General features: G+C 34.4%; 1 protein-coding gene across 2 annotated transcripts in view; it reads right to left on the bottom strand.

Annotated features, from left to right (window-relative positions):
* Positions 1-21,496, bottom strand: part of LOC117220144 (potassium voltage-gated channel protein Shaw) — a 419,368-nt gene extending 397,872 nt beyond the window's left edge. Inside the window, exons 1-2 of one of the 2 annotated variants that reach the window (XM_076527543.1) lie at positions 21,283-21,496; positions 21,024-21,205 (exon numbers count right to left, since the gene is read on the bottom strand). The gene's annotated coding sequence lies outside the window, so the exon portion shown is untranslated. Of the gene's footprint in view, positions 1-21,023 lie in introns of both variants that reach the window. The other variant, XM_076527542.1, reaches the window with a different exon arrangement.
* Positions 21,497-21,801: the final 305 nt, after the last annotated feature.

The following is a 21,801-nucleotide window of genomic DNA, read 5'->3' as shown; positions in this document are numbered from 1 at the left end:
GTGTGTCATTGTCAAAAGAAATATTTGACAAGAGTACATTTTTTGAATTGATAAAATGTTAATATAAAAAGTTTCAATGATACATTACTAATCATAAATGAAGAAAATAAGGTATAATTATATTTATAGAAATATCGCATTAACACGAAATACATAATTTCGTGAAATTTCGATATAATTTATACCTCAAATTCAAATAACCAACCAGAATATGTCACTGTTCAGAAAATCCAATTGAGTCAAACGCGATAATGAGATAATGGCTTAGTTACCACGTAATGAGTTTTGGAAAATCGTTTGCAGTACTTTGCCCTTAACCCTTTGTAGTCCTACATCGAGCCAGTCTCTACACTAATAGACTCCTTTGCACTAATAGTTAGTTATTTTGCTGATTTACATTATGTTCCCGAATAATGTCATAATTACACGGTATGGAAGAATAACTGTAACATTTTTCAATTCTTAAAATACGTTACAAAGTTTCAAATGGAAATGATTTGAATTATTCAATTATGTAATATTATAACAAATTTTAAATTGAAATGAAAACACTTTGAACCATATAGGGTTAAATAGTGGAATATTGTTGGTGTATCACCAACAATCGATTATTTTGTATTCGTAACTTCAGAATTATAACTTCGAGTTATATTGTTACCTGTAATAATATGATTATTATTATACGCTATTGAATATAATTAGACTGCGGATGTTTATGCGAAATTTATATGTCAACATGTACAAAATATATGCAAAATCAATGCGGCATATATATTCAGGAATATGAAATATATATGTAAAAAATATAAAACTATATGCTAATTGTTTTAATATCTGCATTATTTACAACCACTTACTACTGCTACTACTAAAATAACATTTCCACTATTTACCGTAATTTGCAATACAATGTCAACTTTGTTTTCTTCAAATAGAATCATATAATTTTGAATATTTTTACATTGCATATATTGACTATACTGAATATTTTTATATTTTTTATTAAAAAAAATATTTTTATGTAAAGTCATGTGAATAAACTATGTGATTTAAAATTGAAGAAATAAAGTATGCTTTACGAAAAAAAACTCTGCCTCCCAGCGTATTTCATTCAACATGAATGAATATTTAGGTACACAAATATCACAATGTGCACATCACAATTATTTCTTTCCCTTAAATCGCATTTTCTAGGTTAAAAATTTGCTTGTTACAATGTAATAGCGTTTAAAATTATTTAACCTAAACTTGCGGCAAACCCAACAAGTAGTAATAGCAAAAATATCGACAAATTCGATTTTCATTCTTTTTTATAATGCCGCAACCGGACGAAAAATCTGAGAAAAATTGAACACACTGCTTGTTATAGTATCTTAACAGGGAATTAATATAAAAAAGATATTTTTATTTTCAAGAAATGTTTAGTTTTTCGATTTCTTTTTTGGTTTTTCATTTTTGATGACCACAGCTTGCAACCGAAAAATCTGAAAAAATTCTATAATATGCAGCTTGACGTCTAAAATAAGCCACATTTTTTCAAAATTTTAAGATGCCACCGTAGGGGCGAATGGGCGGAAAAGTGCGCAATCTATTTTATCCTGTAACTATCCTTATTGAAATTTTGCACAGATGAGATTTCGTAGTCAGCTATCGAACGGTATAATAGTCACTAAAAAATCTCTAAGAGCAATTTTGACCGTCTTAATCGACTAGATCCGTTTAGGAAATTTTTAAAGCTAAAGTAACACGGTATAAGTAGCGCGTTAAAACGATCATACCAAATTGTACATCGAAATTTGCAGTAAACAAAATATGCAAAAAAGAAATTATATTTTTGGAATTCACTAATGATAAAACAAATTTCTGTCCAGGTCCTATTAATTTATCTGTTTCCTATAAACATGTGTTACGCATACACATCCGCAGTCTAATTATAATCCATCAAATACGATCTCGTTTCAGAATTACAGCTGTTTATGCTTCCCAATATTTCTTTTAACGAACTGAGCTTTCGTGTTTACAACACGGTATAGATAACGTTGACATATTTCGTCAGCGTATTAAGGGAATTTACCGGCGAATTCAAACAGTATCTGACAATGTTGGAAGGGTCAAAGGGTCAATGGAAGTCAGAAGGTCACATTGAACAGTTTCCATGAAGGCAGAGGAGTAATCTAAACAGTGCAGAGACAGTTATAATTCCAAAACAACGTCGTATTAAGTATATGCATACATCAGAATCCGAGATTATCCAAATAAATTATTAAAAAATTATCATTGAAATGACATACTGAATGACTACACTTTCAATGTACAAATAATTTTTCTATAGATTATTTTGTTAACCAGATTATTTCCAAATAAAATCTCAAATACACTTCGTCTGCCTTTGCTCTACTCTTTGTTTATGTCAATCATCGCCGACTGAATCAAAGATACAGGTTTCCATGTACATTTATCTTCGTATGGATGTTCCTCTGTAGAACTTTTGCGATCAAATGCGGCGAAACAGTAAACACTTTAAAATTAATTAATTAAATCAAACGTATAAAACTAATTCAAAGAAACGTAGTTCAATATTTCACGTCAAACTAGTTGCTGTTTTCTATTTTATCTCAAGCGTTTGAGGTACAAAAATTAATGAAAAGTAATTTATTTCTATATAGCGCGAGATAAAACAATTTTTCATATGTCATTTTGTAGAAGGAAATATAATAAAGTATTTGAAGTACTGAATTCATTCAAAAGACTTTATTATCTTATTTAATATCAAATGTACACTACATTGGTCCGTCCGAACTCACTTATTTTATTAATATTGGATGCTTACAATTCCATTATTGTTACGAAGGTTACTAGTAGACTGCGAATTGTATGCATTTATAGCAATTTTCATATCATTAACAATTTTAAGAATGAGCATAAATATTCATGTAGTTCATATATATTGTAATCGAGGTAGAGAATTTTTGTTTTACATAAAAATCCGCAGTTTAGTTGTTAATAACAGTTATCAGTAATAATTCTTATGCAAAGTGAAAATTGTTTGCCTTAGCTGCAAGATTGAAAAGCTACATCGACATTTCTTACTTTAACTACCTTTTTGAGTTGAAAATAATGCAACAGTGTTTTTAAATTCTTTAAATGTTTTCACTGTAATGTATTTGATTTGTTCATTTTTGTTATAAGTGCACAGCATTCGCAGTCTATTAATAAGTAGGCTTCGAATTTTATGCAATAACGGCAAAGTATCTGTCAAAGGTAATTATTATTATTATTATTATTATTACTATTTTAACATTGACAAAACTATGAAATAATGAATAAAATTTCTGTTTAACCCTTACATAGCCGACACCGGGTCATCGTTGACCCAGAATTTGAGCGCAGCGAAGAAGCGACAACGTAAAATCTACATTTTTTAAACCAACACTTCTTCCTGTCATAGTATTAATATCCTGTACCAAGAAGTTAAATGCAAGGTAAGTATAGTAAAAATTCATCTGTGGGTCAAAAGTGATCCAGCGTCGGATTACCGCGTTACTCGTTTATATTGGCTATACGAGGGTTAACTTCTATGTGTTACGATCGATACGAAAGATTTTTATTTTACATAAATATCACTTACGTTATTACACTTTAGTATTAACATATTTCAGAAGAAGAGTACTCGATGAAGTGTCAACGTGATGATCATCAAAATCATACGATAGAAAAACGGTCAGCGAAACCATGAGGTATTGTTCATATACAATACTTTTTCGTTCTTTACACAAATGAATATTCTGTTCGCCCAAGCACGTACGATTTAATTCTTTACGCGTTGCCTGCCAAATGAATAAAAATATTGACCCCTGGAGCCACATTCATTGCGATCATACAAAACATAAAATTCAAATTCGAGGTACATTTAATTCTCGTTATCCTTCAAATCATACGAAAAATGCGTTAAACATTTCCTATACGGTATTTACACAAGGCAATACGTAAAAATAATAATTAATGTCGCTTGCGCTCGAATAACTGCAACACACCGTAAATACTGGCTTGTACTGAATGTATCGTAACCGCTCGTACATGATCTTGAATTATTTTCAAATTCCGCTGATATTCAGTTTAATGCACGATCACGTTTTCAAATAATCCCATGGCCAACCGCGTGACAATTGTTATGAATGAAGTTCAGCCATTCATCCATTTACGAACATTTACAAAAAGATTTCGAATATATTCGACATATACATATTTATGTCACACCAGTCGTAACCTTTATGCAACGATCGCCAGCTTACCCCAGAACTAACTAACCCCAACTTAAACAGTGGTGTGAACAATTATAGACTGTGAAAGTAACTTTTACACTTTTAGTGATATTTAAACCAAAACTTAACGATATATCGTATTTGTATATTTCTATTTTCTATTATTTCTAATATAGAAATATACAAATATAGTTTTCTTTTCTTGGTTTTTGCTTAAATATTTGTAAAAACGTGAAAGTTGCTTTGAGTTTGTAATTATTCACAGCAGTGTAGGTGATCTCTTTTAGCCGAGTTGTTTATACATTTAAAAAATAACTTCAAAATATCATATTTGTACGTTTCTATATTGGAAATAATAGAAAATAAAAATATACAAATATAATATTTTGTTGAATTCTCGTTTAGGTATCAATAACAATGTTAAAGTTACTTTGGTTCCTCTAATTATGTACGCTACTGTATTATCAATTTATAATTTCAGTATTGTGTTTATTTTTTCTTGACTTGTGAGCATCTCCATGGTAAATAATTATGCATTTCGAATTACTCTGGACATACCCCGTACAAAACGTTCGTTGTCATAGTCGAGATCAAAATTGGTCAACTTCTACCACTGACCTTTGTGAATAACGTAGAGGTTAATTTATTAGTACAGTAAAACAGAAGATATGAAGAAGAAGAATGGCGAACCAATACAGTATGATTGAGAAAAATTTCATGAATAAAATTGAAAATTTTATAAAATTAGCAACAGCACTCGTTAACTCTTTGGGGCACAGGATTTCAGAAAATAAAATAGATCCATGTTGCACAGAAATTGTATTACGTTTCAAATTAAACAAAATTGGTATATTTTTATTAACAAAGGAATCTCACATAATATAAAAATATGAAATAATAATAATAATTCAATTCAATTTGTTGCCACCGTATCACATGGGTTCATGAATGCGCATGCAGGTATTGCAATATTTCGAGGTGGGTCTAAAAATGTCACATCATGCATTACCACACATAAAAAAATGGGACATTTTTAATTTCACCGTGCCCAAAAGAGTTAAAACAGTCCCATACACACGTAAAAACATTCTAAAATATTAGACGTTACGAATATAAAGCAAATTATTATTCGCTTCACTCTGCAAACTTGAATGGCCAAATACTTTTTTCCAGGATCTTGTTTGGCCAAATACTTCTTTTCCTCAACATCATTATCATTGTTCATTGAATTCTTCAAGAAAATAAACTAAAATATTAATTATGTGTCACGTATAGTCCTCGTGCGTCAAGAAAGCAGCTTTACGTTTACATTCCCCCTCTTACTAGCTGCGGCAGTGGAGCAGCTAGTAGGAGGGGGAATGTAAACGTAAAGGTGCCTTCTTGTCGCGTGTGAGGTCTATCCTTACAGTAATATGCATAATTATAGACTCAAAGAAGTTTTTACATTGTTAATGATATCTGAACGAAAACTTAACAAGACATCATATTTGTATACTTCTATATTAGAAATAATATAAAATAGAATTATGCAAATACGATATCTTGTTAAGTTTTTTTTTGTGTAAAGGGTTACTCAGGTAAAGGAGGTCATATACTGTGCTGTGAATAATTATAAACTCAAAGCAACCTTTAGATTTTTACTGATGTTCAAACAAAAATCAAAAAGAACTGTATTTATATATTCCTATTTTCTATTATTTCTAATATCGAAATATACAAATTTGATGTTTTATTAAGTTTTTGTTTAAATATCACTAAAAATGTAAAAGTTACTTTGAGTAACTTTAAATTGTTAAAGATTTTTTAAAGATGATATTTGAAGATGTCAATACTTTTATATTTATGTCGTAGCATTAGAGGTGCAAACAATCTCGTTTTCTAAAAATGAAGTGGTTAACCATTGCTTCTAGCTAAATACATATTGCCAGGAGTTGTGGGATGTTAAAATTGATCATAGTTGATGTAAAAGTGGACGAGTAAAATTGTATTTTTTCGAATATATTGTAATAAAAACGAATTTTGGAATTTTATATATGTATATATAAACGACGCGGCACGTGTTAAATAAACGAAGTTCTATCAAATTTTGCACAGTTAGGTTTCTCATTGAGCGATACACAAAGCTTTCATTTATAACAATTTTCCTGTTCCCGCAGTTTCCGAGATATACGATCAAATATGTGTCCGTTCCCGCGTTTGAGGGTTGTTAGCACCCAACCGACACGACAGCGACAGCAAGAAAAAAATTGCTTGTCAAATACTTCCACGTGAATTATTTTCCATCGGAAGTTTCGACAGAAAGTTTGTACCTCGATGTATTCGGTTTCAGTCCATTCTCCTCATCATTTCCAGGAATTGCAATGACTTTTTTTTGTGACAACTTTTTATTGATCATCATAGTTATAATGTTTATGCTTAATTGGAAATTATAATTATTTCTCGTATCTAGTAGAAAGTACACGTGCGTATTAAGTAAATATTAATATTTGCCATTTATTTAATGTAACAATTTTATTACGAAACGTGTCAATCACTTCGGATTTTATTATTATTGCAGTCTCTGAAGATTTGATACGACTGAAAATTACATTTTTTATTTAAGGCTGCTTATCGATAAATTTGTTTTATACGGTTTTATTTAACTCGCACATGTCGTTTATCGTTATGATCGAAATTTTGACAAGGAATTTAAAACTATTTCTTGATAAGCTATCGAGCTCAAATTTTGCTCACACGCACTTTGTGGATGACAATGAAACGCGGTGTAGCAATATTCTGTTAAAAAAGTTGTTTAACTCCTTGATCAACTTTTTTTTTACAATGGAGTCGTGAAAAACAGGAAACTATTATTTCAAATAATGTGTAACTGTGACTAAAAAAGGCACAAAATAAGGACATGGAAAATATGCATTTATTTGAGATTAAATAGTTCTCTTTACGAAATTCATCTATAATTCTCTATCATGAATAATAATAGCATAGGGTAATAATATACATATAAATACAAGAGAATTTCGTAATGAGAATCATTTAATCTCAAATAACAGAATAATAATCTCAAATAAATATTATTTAATGTCCAAAGATTGTATTGGTCTCTTTTACATCAATTTAGTAAGCATTCCTTCATGTGCATTCTTTTTCAAAGTTACGACAATAAAAATTTTAATCAGCAGTAAGAAATAGATAGGTGATTTTTTTCTTAAACAATTACATTAAAGTGCACAATAATTAAAAATGTGGCTTACAAATTTGAGTGTTATAGCAATCATGTCATTTTGCATCACAATTACAATAACAATATGTATGTTATAACATACACATCCGGGAATATGATAAAAATTATAAGAACATTTTGTTCATAGAAAAATCAATAATGGAAACACTTTACTATTTTGGCCAAAAACAGTCGCTCTACAGTCACACCGTGCGATTGTACAAGGTGTCACAAAATTATATGTCTCGACCAGACCACCATAGCAAGTTTCTACATATCTGAATCGATGGAGATTTGTTAAAACAACATCGCGCAAAATAATCTTGAAAATCAAGACCAAATTTATATCAAAGCACATTATTACTATATCTCCATTATGTGTCTCTGAGACGATCCATTCGGATTTTAATTAACAAAGTTTCAACTAGGTCATTAAATGTGAAATATAACTTCAACATTTTTTCATTTAAAGCTTTGTTTTCGAAAAACTGAATTGGATGATGCGTCGAGTTCACATGGCTTGTAATATGACGAGAAGTAGTAGATTTGGTATATCATGACAAAACGTGCCACTTGATTCCTACTAAATAGTATTATCTTTTCAAACCAATTTTTCTCGAGAACGAAGTCTTAAATGAAACAATGTTATTCTTTTTTTTCGACTTATATTTGAATGTAGAATCATTTTCTTGCCGGTTGTAGCACTAGTTACATGACACCTTGTGTTCATGTTAAAGAATATGTTACATCTTTTATGTAATAGTCTTCGATTCTCATACTTTTTATATAAGATTATTCTTTTCCACTATGTTCAACTCAGCGTATTGTTATACAGCATATTATTAGTCGGAAGTCGTGTGAATGTCGACTCCGAGTCGACCCATTCGTATTTTAATTCCTGAAGTTTCAAGTATTAGGTCATTAAATATGAATTGCATAGATTTCGTAGTAAAATGATACAGTAAAGTATGCATTTCATGCTTAATTACCCAATAATTTAATTCAATTTAAACTAATTTATTAGAGAGTTTATACTAATATTAATTTTATAACACAGTAAAGTGAATATATCGATAATAAATAATATGGCGAGAAGTAGATTTGGCATGTCATGACCAAACGTGCCACTTGATTCTTACTAAATAGTATTATCTTTTCAACCCAATTTTTCTCGAAAACGGAGTCTTAAATGAAAAAATGTTACTCTTTTTCCTTGCCTTATTTTTGCATGTAGAATCACTTTCCGGCCAGTTGTATCGCAATTTTGGGTGTGGTGGTTGTGACATATAATTTTTATGTCGTTTGTTGAGGACTCATCAGATGGATGACGGAGATCCTCTGAATATTGCACTTGGTGCCGACTATCTCGAAGGACCACCCACTGTAGTGGGACTATTTGTAACGCGCAACCTAACCGTTACGCGTATCTCTCTATGTGTTCTGTTCTGTTTGTACTGTTGAGAATGTTCTGTCTATCGCTCTAAGACTGTTCTGTCTTCTGTACTCTCTGTATGTTCTGTGCGTCTAAGAGTGTTCTGTCTGTCTGTACTCTCTGTATGTTCTGTGTGTCTGTCTATCGCTCGAAGACTGTTCTGTCTGTACTGTTGAGAATGTTCTGTCTGTCTAAGAGTGTTCTGTGTTGTAAGAATGTTCTGTCTGTACTTCTGAGAATGTTCTGTGCTCTAGAGGACCGGAGTCATGTCTCATATCACCTCGGTCCTCCCTACTTCTCTTAACCTAGGGTGGGCGGCAAGGAATTACGGTCCAATCACTGCAATCCCAAATCCAGCGAGACTGCCCCAAAACGGTGGGCCGGGAGTTAGGAGGGAGAGTGACAAAATCTGCTCCTGCGAGACCTCCCGCGCTGATGGGCCTACGTGCCCGAACAATGCCAGACCCAACCGTCATTGACTGGACCGTAATCAAGGACCAGGAGACGTTATGACGGTGTCACATGTGCCCGGGACAGACCCATACCGTCCGGGTACCCAAGCACATGGCCCCTGCCATAAATCCTGGCCACTTGGCCCTAACATCGTTCTTAACATCGTTTTTTATGTAAAGGGATGACTTGTGACCCATGGTTCGTTTGAGGCTATTGTTCTTCCTGATGAGTACTCTATGATACAGCAACAATAATCTTGACTTTCAAGGTCAAGGTCAATTTTCCGCGAAATTTTTTTAACAGATTTCCACCGATCCAGAGATGTAGAATCCCACTATGGTGGTCGTGATATATAATTTTGTGACCCCCTGTACAGTAGGGTTATTTAGCTCAGGGATCAAGAATATTTTTGAAGACCTTTTGGGCCTTACCACCATAAAGTGTGATACATGACGAAAAAATGATGTGTGTAAAATTTGATACTCAAATTTGAATTTCGAAATAAAAAAAAAATGAAAGTCGAAAGATAAAGACCACCCTACTGTTGAATGATTTTAGACAGCCAATGTGTAAGTAGAAATGATAAGTGATGGGCAGACTAGCATGAATCAAATTTTATTGGCACACTTAAGCAACGAATATTCGAATTCTATTTTCCAACTAAACGAAGTTTATACGAATTTATTTTTTTTTTGCGTCTGTTCAGATGACGTTCATACAATAATAACTTTAATGATTCACGTTTCATATTCCTTGGACATAAGATACATGGATGAAGGATTTTCTACGTGCAAGATACGGACTGGCATTATTTCGTAAAAACCTCATTTTTTAAGAAAATTGAATTAAAAAGTTCATCTAATACGACGTGCACTGTGAAGTGACGGTTGGGTTACGTTTCTCTCCGTTACTCGTTTCGTAGACTGCGACGCTTTGTACGAATTTACATTTTTATACGAGAAGTGAAAGACACAGAAACCAAATAAAACTCGTCGTTTGCTAACGTTTTCACCGAATCGAAAAAAAACTACATTGCATTTGTTAATGAACACAAAAAATTTTTATGCCATTAGTTTATGGAGATTTTGTATCACAAATGCATCAAATTCCATAGAATTCTGTTAATTTTAATGTATTACTTTGCGTTAACATTCGTTAATAGTTTGTGTTATTTTTATTATTCGGATAGTGATTCTACATGCAAAAATAAGGCGAGGAAAAAGAGTAACATTTTTTCAATTTAAGACTCCGTTTTCGAAAAAAATTTTGGGTTGAGAAAATAATACTATTTAGTAAGAATCAAGTGGCACGTCTGATCATGACATGCCAAATATACTTCCCGTCATATTATTTATTATCGATATATTCACTTTACTGTGTTATAAAATTAATATTAGTATAAACTCTCTAATAAATTAGTTTAAATTGAATTAAATTATTGGGTAATTAAGCATGAAATGCATACTTTACTGTATCATTTTACTACGAAATCTATGCAATTCATATTTAATGACCTAATACTTGAAACTTCATGAATTGAAATACGAATGGGTCGACTCGGAGTCGACATTCACACGACTTCCGACTAATAATATGCTGTATAACAATACGCTGAGTTGAACATAGTGGAAAAGAATAAACTTATATAAAAAGTATGAGAATCGGAGACTATTACATAAAAGATGTAACATATTCTTTAACATGTACACAAGGTGTCATGTAACTAGTGCTACAACCGGCAAGAACATGATTCTACATTCAAATATAAGTCGAAAAAAAAGAGTAACATTTTTTCATTTAAGGCTTCGTTCTCGAGAAAAATTAGGTTGAAGAAATAATACTATTGAATAGGAATCAAGTGACGCGTCTGATCATGACATGCCAATTCTACTTCTCGTCATACTACAAGCCACGCGATCTTGCCGCATCTTTGAACTCAATTTTCTCGAAAACCGAGTCTTAAATGAAAAAATATGTTATTTTTTCGGCTTATTTTTTGTTGTAGAATTTGCCTATTATACAGAGTGTGTGAAAAATCGTGGTACTTCCGACCAGGAGATGATTCTACATGGAGAAATCAGTTGAAAAAAAGAGTAACATTTTTTCACTTAAAACTGCGTTTTCGAGAAAAAAAGGTTTAAAGACCTGTTAGGTTTGTATGACTTGTAGTTAGACGAAAAGTAGAATTGGTATGTGATGGCCAGACGTGCCACTTGATTCCTATTCAATAGTATTATTATTTCAAGCTATTTTTTCTCGAAAATGGAGCCTGAAATGAAAATATTGGGTTGGCAACTAAGTAATTGCCGATTTCAGTTATAGATGTCTCTCACTCCCATTTTTATGGTATCCGTAAATGTTATATTATAAAATTATTATTATTATTATTATTATTATTATTATTATTATTATTATTATTATTATTATGTTATTTTGTATTATCCGTGAATGTTAGCAACTGGACAAATTGAATGCAGCGGTCAAGGAAAAGCGACCAGAATTGGTGAATCGTAAAGGTGTCATTTTCCACCAGGACAATGCTAAGCCGCACACGTCTTTGTCAACTCGGCAAAAATTGATGGATATTGGTTGGGAATTGATGTTACACCCACCATATAGCCCTGATCTCGCGCCATCGGATTACCACTTATTTCGATCCCTGGACAACTCCCTTCGTGGTAAAACTTTTAATGATGATGACGCTGTAAAATCTCACTTAACTCAGTTTTTGGCCGAAAAGGATCAGACTTTCGACGAGCGTGGAATTTTCAAGTTGTCAGAGAGAAGGCAAAAGGTCATCGAACAAAATGGAAAATACATTACAGATAAAACTTCATTCCAAGTAAAAAAAATTTTTTATTTCATTGAACAAATCGGCAATTACTTAGTTGCCAACCCAATATGTTACCCTTTTTTCGACCTATTTTGCATGTAGAATCATCCCCTGACCGGTTATTTTTCACGATTTTTCACCAATCCTGCATAGCATTATAAAGAGTAAAGATTAAATATACATACATCAAAATATAAAACTATACATTGATTTATAGTTTTATCACACCTTATTTGATCAGAAATTAGAACTTCTTGCAAAACATGCACTTGAATTGACTCTTCGTGTCAATAACACATTGTAATTTATATTTTACTGATTTTCAACGAAATCACATTCGTGTTATAAAGTTGTATTATAATATTGCATTATAAAATTTTGATTACGACTATTTTATTCATCTCCTATATTACGCTGTTATGAAAGTATAGAATTACAAAATCATCCGATCAATAATAACGTTAACGTTATAAAAACTTGAGTTTCTCTTCTCTACTTAAAGCATAGTTTCACACAATGACATTTTGATGCTAATTACTTATTTAGACTGACTGTCAGTTGTAAAAATGCAAGGTCGATGGAAAACGGAATTGTGACAACGGATATTGCAACTATTGTCTAGATACGTCAAACCTTCACGTACCAAAATCCGCGAAGAAGATAAATGTTCCATCCGTGTCCTCTAAAATGAAACTTCACGTGGCGAAATTTTATTGCCCTCTTTGATTTATTAGTCTACAGAGTATGAATTCGCAGATTCTAGATAGTCGAGTAAACAGCACCGAATTCGTAAGGCGATGAAAACTTATCAACTCGCTATTTACTTAGGTGAAAAGAGGGCGTAACATTTCAGGGACTTATAATCGGTGCTCATCCTCGCTGGAAGAACGCGATCAATCTTTTCAACGTAAAATCTATTCTATAAGTAACGCACGTGTTACAATACGAAGCATGCGAGGAATTCATGAAAATCTCCGGTGATGTACGATCCGCGCGTGTCAGCTTTGTATTGAAATGGATCTATAAGGCACATCGAACATCGCTTACCAATGTGGAAATAAATTTTCGATTTTGCTAGGACTTTTTACTATGAAATTGTAACACAGATGTTTTTTTCGAGATTTTCTTTAAGAGTGAAAGTCTGAATTTAGTGGATTTATAATAGAGGAAGACTAGTATAACATCTTTTCTAAGTTAGGTCATTTGCTGTTACATCAATATTTTCAAATAATTTGCAATATTTTCATTTATGCACATAATTACATACAGGGTGTCTTATTTAATTTAAGGTTGACACGTGATTTAAAAAAAACGAACTAACACCTGTCTTTTAGTATTTCAAGTGGGAAATCAAATGGCACTACTAGTTTCTTTAATCTAGTGTTTTCAAGGTTATTTCAAGGTCATCTTGCCTTTTTATCATAAACCTATATCTTTTATTTCGGAATCATATTGCACGTAAAAAAGCACAACTCTCGTTTGAAACATATTTTTATAACTCCTATATCTTTTAAAATATTTAACTGATTTTTCAGGTATATGTGAAGGATAATTTCATTTTCCTATTAAAGTGATAACGTTACTTTCTTCTGGATGGTATTTTATTTCATTTGGGAACATCATATTACAAAAAAATGTTTCGAACGAAATTAGTGCATTTTTTACGTAGAATATGATCCGAAATAAAAAATATAGGTTTACGATATAAGAAAAAGCAAGATGATCTTATAATAACCTCGAATACAACTACGCATTAAAAAACGAAATTTTTTATAGTCTTAACTTAAATCAGACAACCTGTATACCTCTAGTTCACAGAATCGTAACATTCAAATCAGACAACATTGAATTCGGTTCATGTTTATTCCGCAACGATTTGCATTGGACTACCATTATCCAACTTTAATTGCGTCTAGACAGATATTTACGATTGAAAGCTTAATTAACAGGTTGATTGATTACGCGAAGTATGAAACAGCTATTAATTTAGAAATACAAAGAATAAAGTGATGCATGACCAACTCGAATGTCGAACAGCTTGTAATATTGCAAAATATGTATTACTTGAACGGCCAAAAATGTAAAAAATTCAATAAAATTGCACACTTGATTTTGTCCAAAACTGCGTAGGCAATATCGCGACATTTTGTTTGGTATCTATATTTACGAACACTCTTCACTAGTTTATAATGTACTGTGCATTACAATATAATGTATAATATTATAATATAATATATAATATTCCAATATAATGTATAATATAATATTATATATAATATACAACATATTATAATATGTAATAAATGATGATGCTATATATAATATATAATATATTATAATAAATTCATTATATCTGTATAATAGAGAATATAAATCAGATTGTAAGTTTGTATTTGATCAACATCTTCCAATGATTCAACCATATCACTATAGTATGCAGATGAATGTTCTAATTTTTTAGTTTTAATACTACTGTCGTTTAAAGCGCATTCTTGACCCTTTGCACTCGAGCGGTGAGACTGAGCCGCCACTAAAAATTATTGTACTATTTTTCAAAAGAATGTTCACATTATTCAATTCGTTTCCACTCATTAAATTGTTAAAAATAAAAGTCTTCTATAAGCAAACTGATTGAAAACTGTAGATTGAAACAAATGTCTTTATTTTGAAGTTAAAATAGTCTACAGTGTAATGGGTTAATTTACCATTCGATAAAAACAAGAATCTACTGTACACAACAATGTTTTATATGCTTCATAAGGAATGTAATATTGTACCGATTATTTGTATTTTGTATATATGATATCGTTTGTAATTACCAGAGTGCCGCAGTTCCTGTACTTAATTACGCTCTTGAACTGTGCATACAAATGTTGCGCATTAGTATTAGCATAAAGATACGGTTTATATAAATTTCATTTTTACTCAAGTTTTGTCAGCTGGTAGGTTGACAATCGTGTATTCCACAAGACGAGGAGTGTGTATGTATTTCACAATAAAATACGAGCAGAAGTGTTAATAACATAATTTAATGTTTAAAAGATTGTAACGTAATAATTGGAAATGGCGATGGATAAACACGAATTAATAAGTAATTTTGTAATTAGTAGACAGAGAAAGCATCATTATTTTGTGGAATGAACTTCGTTTAAATGTTAAACGCCTACGAATACAACATGTGAAATAGATGAAAATGATGAAATACATCTTGACACCTGTTTGGAAATGTTCGTTTAAAGTATCGTTTTGAATTATAGAAAGTGAGAACATGACATGTTGCAAATGACAAGTACAATTTCTGTTCAATTCTGATGTACGAGATTCATAAAGAAACAAAAGTATTCGATTTAGATTTTTAAAAAAATTAGATGCATTTTATAAATGAGAAATCCATCTATTAGCGACAGTATGAAACAAAAGTTAATCCTTTAAGGATTGACTAAAATGAGGAAGTACAGTAAAATAAATATTATAATTATTTATGAGGTCGTTCGGAATGTTGTTTCATTCTTTCGCGAGAAAATGAAAGTCGATTTTTTTAATGTTACGAGTAAAAGCAAACTTTTCGACATTTTTCTGGTAGCTTTGAAATCTTATTGTTTAACATTTGGAGAAATATTGAATCAAGTGTTTCTTTAACACCCTTACAAAATGAAATTTTTATGAAAAACGAAACAACTTTCCGAACGACCTAATATATGATTTTCATGGCATTATATTATATAATATCATATTTCTATTATATGAATGTCATAAAAATTATATTACACGTGCGTGAATACATTATATTCATATTATAAATTATATAAGGGCCATGACAGATCAAATTTTTTATAATTACGACAAATTAAACAATAATAACAGTTTATAACGTTTCATATAATTGATTGTATAAGTTATTCTTAGTATCAGGATATTTTATGAAATAATAAAATAGAATCGTTTATACATATAGAAAAAAAACCTCTACACATTTTGCATTTAGGTGTATTTTGCACCTAATGCTAGCATATTCTACGTATACAATTTTACTTTAGAAATGTATGATATCATATTGGGAGGTTTAATTTAATCGTCGATTTAACGATGATTTAACCGCGAACGTTAAATAAAGTCAGAACAATTTATTGCATAAAACAAAAGCCAACATTAGAGTTTATCCTTGTCATCAAAACATCTAAATAAATAATAACAACCGGTTGCTAAAGCTTGAGGAAGCCGGAGATTATCCTGCAGATTTTATCAACCCTTACATTAAGTAGTGAAGATTTACGATATTAATTACTCTGTCGATCCTCTTGCACTTCACAGATCGTGAACCACTTTACTATGCTTAATATACCAGGGCTAAAGTATATTTTCCATTCTGTGCAAATAGTTCCCTAAGAAAAATGAAAATGAGTAACACGCCAGTCAACGCGTCAAAGTTCTTCGAATAATCATGTTAATAACGGTTTTCAATAACGAATCCCTACTTTTCTTACTGAAAATTTCAAGCTTGATGTGTCGGCGAAAACAGGAAGCTCTCGCGAAATTCTATACGGGGTGAGTCATTTAACTATTTCACCTCAATTTTCATGTAAACTGTAATATCGTAGAAAAAACTGTTTCGAACGAAAGTTGTTCGGTATAAAGACGAGCATACACGGCAACAATTAAGTTTTCTCTATTTTCTTATTGTATGAAAATATAAATGAATATATCACATATGACTTTGTAATATAATATATTGAACAATCCTTGGAATACAAAAGAGTAAAACTAATAATTCGAATGGATATAATCATAACTAGACTGCGGATCTTTATGCATCATGTCAATGATTTCGATGAAGATAGTTGGAAAATTGAACGAATTTTGAAATATCATTGTATTATTTTCAGTCGAACAAAATGATTAAAAAACGAAAACATTTTCTATTTAGTTTTCATTTCTTGCAATTGGTGCATTAAATTTTTATTTCGCATAAAAATCCGCAGCCTAATTATAAACTTTCTAGTTTCAGTTTCATTCACCCGCTGCTAAGTTCGAATGTTATTCCATTCATAAGTCAGTTCAATATTCTGTTCTCTTGTCACCAATGTTTTAACCTTTTCACCTACGATTACGTTTAATTCTACATTAATTACGACTTATGTTAGTTTTTTAGTAACAATAATTTGAATACTGGACTGCATCTGAATGACCTAGTACGATATACAGTGAGCCATGAGAATAGTCGAACGTCTTTTAAAACGGAATAACATTTTTATCACTGGGTCATACGATCTAACTTTTTTTTTAGATGTTAGAGGAATTAGTTTACTGGACAATGGTTAAAGAATTGTTTCAAAAATTGCATATGTTTGGAATAGTAAAAGCGATAAAGAACTCGGGACTTTTAACTTTTTCATGTGAACCAATAACGAAAATTTAAAAAATGCATTTTGTAGATCTCGCGCGGTAGCTTATATCCTATATCCTATATACTATATCCACGCTGAAAATTTTATCGAAATCGGTTGCCTCTAATATGAGTTGTAAACAATTAAAAATCACGAACGTCGCAGTTTTATCCCGATTATCGGCGCGTTCGAATGGTAACTATCTGCAGTTTTTAAAATCTTTCAACGCTTACAAATTGACTCTGCGTTAACCGATTTCCATGAAATTTTCCAGCATGCATATAAGTTTCAAAGCACCACAAAACGCGTTTTTTAACTTTTCGTTATAGACTAAGATAAAACAGTTGAAGTACGCGAGTTTTTTATTTTTTTTTTGTGATTTCAAGTTAGTAGTAAAATTTGAAAAAAGTACTTTATTCAATGTACAGTAAACGAGCCCCTTTAACATAAAATTAATCGAGTTTTAAAAAACGCATATCGTTTTAGAAGGTGTACGAATGCTTTCGTCTGGCACTGTATTTATAGTATTCGCTACACGTACGTTATGACAGATAATAATATGTTTATAACTTGAATTATTGCGGATGTAAAGAAACATTATTTTGATGGTATAAATTTGATGTAAGTAGTTCTAACTTAGGTAACAATAAAACACTTGTAAAATCGTTGACTCATTTCTATAATTACATATTTATAAGCAGGATACCATTGGTCAATTAATTCTTTTGCATAAATTACGTTTCGAGCCACTTTAATGATCCGTTTTTTTTTCATTCGTTCCTAGCTTATAAATACTCATATATTGATAAATATTTTAAGACAAATTATGTGGTAAATATATAAGATGAAGCTGAATTTAATAAATTGATATAATCGCAAGTCTCTTATCAAGTGAATTCGTTTGATCAAGAGTTTGTTATTTTATTTGCCATTCCATTCAATTGCAATCATTGAAAACAATATCTTAGCCATTGTCTACCAAACTAATGCTTCTAAAATCACAAAAAATTCAAGTCACTTGGTCAAGTCTCACTGTACGCGTTTCGCATAGGAAGTTTGACAGCGGAGGAATAAAATTGCATTCTTATTCTATCAAAATAATCTATTAAAATTCGTACATACGCAAGCATTAGGTAAAATCTGTAGGATACAGTGCACATAATAAGGAATCAACATTAAAAATCGATTCGATTGTAATATTAATTGGCTGTTTTACACTCTGACGAGAATTAATGACCGTGCAATCTATTGTAATGAAGTTTAATACAGATGAATTACGTAATCGTTGAAGTTTATAGTACATGCGTGAAATTTTAGTGATTTTAAAACGATAACGAGAGTAATCAACTGATTAATACGTTTCATCCTATTATAGAACATTATTCCTATACCATTGTATAGGTATTGCAATTCAAAATTTATGCGAGTTTGGTGTCGCATAAATATTAAGTATGCACATACAGAAATCGTCCACTAAACGATAAGATTTTGCCTGAAATCTCGAGAAAAATTCAAGTCATTCGGTCGAATTTCGAAAAATTCATATCGTTTCGAGAAGCGTTCGAACACTTTCGTGCGTCACTGTTCGCGTTTCGCCTAGGAATTGTGACCGCGGCGGGTTAAGCAAAAAACGCAATTTCCACTGGAATAGCCCCTAATAAGGATATCGACGTACACCGGGCTCTATCGCAGGGCTTGTTGCATGATCGGCCCACGATTCGAACCGCCAAATTCTCGAACTTTCGAAACTCGGCGCCGGCGGCCGCAGCCGGCTAGGATTCTTCTGAACGTGCCCGAAAACCGTGCACCGCCGACAGCCAAACTGCCTAACATCGATTAGCAAAATCACGGCGTGCTCGCGTACCTGTGTTTCTCGTGCCAGCCAAGGGAAAAGCTTCTCATAGTCGCCACCCCTCCGCGTCTCCCCCGTCGACACCCTCGTTCCCTAACCCCCCTCGCGGCACCCTGCCCCCACCAGAGCACCGCTGAACTCCGTCGAAAGCGACTCCGTGGCTGGGGCAACCAGGGGAAGGTTGACATCATTCGAAAAGGTTGTTGACCACCATGACAGTGTGCGCGTATGCGAAGACAAGCCGCGTGCTGTCACGAGCCCGACGAATGGAGCGGAGCGGAGCGTTTTACCAGCTCGTGCAGGCTGGTTTACAAGTAAGCCTGAGCGGCGGCAGTATCAGTCGACCCCTTGTCGCGGGAATCGATAGTCTGCGTGCACGAAACGCCGATAAGCAGTCCGGTACGCCCAACGACATTCCAACCGCGATTCCGTCTTCGATGAAAAAGAAATGGCCAGAGAACCCGAGGTACGAGGTGCACGAACAACCGGAGAAAGGAACGGGCCGGGAGAGCGAGAGAAAAGGGAGGGAACGAAAGTGGGAAAAGAATGGATGAAAGAATGGAAGAAAGAACGAAGGAAGGGAAGCAAGAAGAGAAGCAAGAAGGAAAAGAAGGGTGGAGGAAGAGGAGGAGGAGGAGGCAGTCAGGAGGGACTAGGTTGTTGAAGCACCGACAAAATCGAACCAAAAAGGCTCGCGGGGGGCGGGCACGGGCACGGGTACGGGCAGGGAAGCGACGGCAATTGAGCGAGAAAGCGAGAAACTGGTGAATCCGATAAATCAATGAACGAAAATACTTTATGCGAGCGGTGGATGGGGGACGGCCGAGTCGCTGGCAAGGAAAACCGGAGTACACGCCGACCAAGTGCATCGAACCAGTGGTTTACGCGAAGATTGATAGGGATACGGGCAGTCATCGACTTCGGAAACTTTCCTCCATCGCGGAATCTCTTAACGGTGCTACTCGACACCGTTCGGTTAAGTGACTGTTCGATCGGGCCGGGAAGCAACGATGACCAAGAGAGAAAGAGAGAGAGAGAGAGACACGATACGTATTAAAACTATTCCGCCACTGATCCAAGATTCCCTCCTACGTACTTATCCGGTTACCAGAGAGGAATAAAGATCCTCTCGGGCGGCACACCACGCGAGGATACGAACCATCGGGGCTGGCAGGCGGGCACCTCGCGGTTCCCAGACACGCTTCTCCGCGTACAATTTCGTGGACTCTCGAGTGAATACGCGCCGGGCGGAAAGACGATCGGTGCCGGACCGATGGAAATCCTCTCGCTAGGTCGGAACAAAGAAACGTCTGGCAACAGTTGTAGGAGCGTTCGCTGGAGGATGTTCGCTTGAGGACATTCGCTTGAGGACGTTCGCCAGAGGACGTTCCCGACGAGGGAACATTCATCGAGTAATTACTCGTAAGAACACGGGAATATAATTAGTCCGCTAGTGGAAGGAAACGGCTCTAGGTGCCTGAGACTGCCAGAGACTCGCTGTGACTTCGGTGACAGGTAAGCCCCTCGGGGCGGCAGTTCGCTGGAGAGGACGGAGCGATACCGTCAGAAGGGACAATAAAACCTACTTACCCTCGGTCGCGCTCTCTTCATGTCTCGAGACTCCTTTGCGGCATCTCAACGATACTATTCCGCTTCCGTATCCTCCATGTCGGTGCTGGCGGTGGCGATGGCGCTGGTCGAGAGTTGCACTGGCACAGTGGACACTAGTTTCTGCCTCGGCGAGGTCCTCGACGATGCCGGGTCGTCTCCGTCTGCGTTCACAGTCTTCGATCACCGGGGCTGATCCCTCGGTCTCGTGGGCTACACGGTTACCGGTTGATTCTCTCACCTGCTCACCGTGTCACCACCCGACACAACCAGAAGGTCATCGTTGCCCGTTTCAGTCCCGACAGCCGTCTCGATATCGGTCTCTCGGTCGCTCGGTCTCTCGGTCTCTCGGTCTCTCGGCGTTTCGATATATCCGTGTCCCGTCCCGTGTCGTCAGGACGATGGGGCTCGGACTGCCTCGACTCGTGCGCGGACCGAACTGACCTCGAACCAAGTCGCTGATTCCGTCGGAAGACGACGGTGACTGCGAAGGGGTGGTGTGCCGTTGCGGTAAGGGTGGGGAACAGAGGCGCGCGCAGAGTCTCGAGTGCGTATGCGTAAGGGTAGTCTTCGCGACGACAACGGCTTCAACGTGCACGCCGCGGCTTCAAAGTGGACGTTGTTTTGCGAGTCACGCCGTAGCACCGATTTTTTCCCCGAGTCTTCCGCTGCTGATTATCTCTTTATTCCTGCGGCGCGGCGCGTCGCGTCGCGTCCCGTCGGCCGGACCCCGGACCTCGATCCCCGTACGTCCGGAACC

Source organism: Megalopta genalis, unplaced genomic scaffold (genome assembly GCF_051020955.1).
Source record: "Megalopta genalis isolate 19385.01 unplaced genomic scaffold, iyMegGena1_principal scaffold0026, whole genome shotgun sequence".
Classification (NCBI taxonomy): Eukaryota; Metazoa; Arthropoda; class Insecta; order Hymenoptera; family Halictidae; genus Megalopta; species Megalopta genalis.
The sequence above is the reverse complement of the archived record's forward strand: the minus strand, read 5'-3'. Positions and strand labels throughout refer to the sequence as shown.